Raw genomic sequence first — 887 nt, 5'->3', positions numbered from 1 at the left:
AAAAAAAAAAAAAAAAAAAAAAAAAAAAAAAACTTTAAAATTAATATCATTTTCAAAAATATTTATAAACTTTCAAAATTATTTTAAAAAAATTAAAAAATAAAAGTTCAGAGAAGATATATGAGATGTAAAATAGTAGATGGATAGTTTCTGTCTATATTAGAATATTTTTGAAAATTTTAAAATTTTATTAATTTAATTAATAATAAATATGTGATTTATATATTGATTGTGACATTGAAGTGGGACCCATAAGAAAAATAAATAATAGAAAAAGAAAAAGTCAAAAAAAGAAATTAATAAACATGAAAATAAGGGACATAAACAAAAGACAAATCAAACCTAATTCCCTTTTCATACAAATGTTTCAAAATTTCCCAATTTTTTCATATAAAATTACCCATTTTTCTAATACATGTGGGAACACCAAAAACTATTTTATACCAAAAACATATCGTCGAGTCGAGGAGTCGAGGAGTCGAGGTCAAATAGCAGAAGAGGAACGTGATGTTATTTTTCAAAAATTTATAATGAGTTTCAAACCTAATTATCTGAACAAGGTCGAGATCGAAACAGAGATCGTTTATATTTAACTTTAGGGCAGAAAAATCTCCATTTGAACGAGGAATAAGGAGAAAGGGGAGAGAGATTTACCCTCGTTAGCTAAAAGGGTTCGGGGATAGGGATTATATTCCCCGTCCTCGTCCCTACCTCCCATCCTACAAAAAGTTTCACACGCCCTACTCTGCCACACTTTTAATATATATATATATATATATATATATTATTATTATTTTTTTTTTTTTTTTTACATAATAATAATTTCTTGTTCTTTATAATAATTTTTATTTATTTATTTATTTATTTTTGGCTGTTACAGAAAAAGA

Source organism: Cucurbita pepo, chromosome LG18, assembly GCF_002806865.2.
Source record: "Cucurbita pepo subsp. pepo cultivar mu-cu-16 chromosome LG18, ASM280686v2, whole genome shotgun sequence".
NCBI classification, from domain to species: Eukaryota; Viridiplantae; Streptophyta; class Magnoliopsida; order Cucurbitales; family Cucurbitaceae; genus Cucurbita; species Cucurbita pepo.
Note: the sequence above shows the minus strand (reverse complement) of the source record.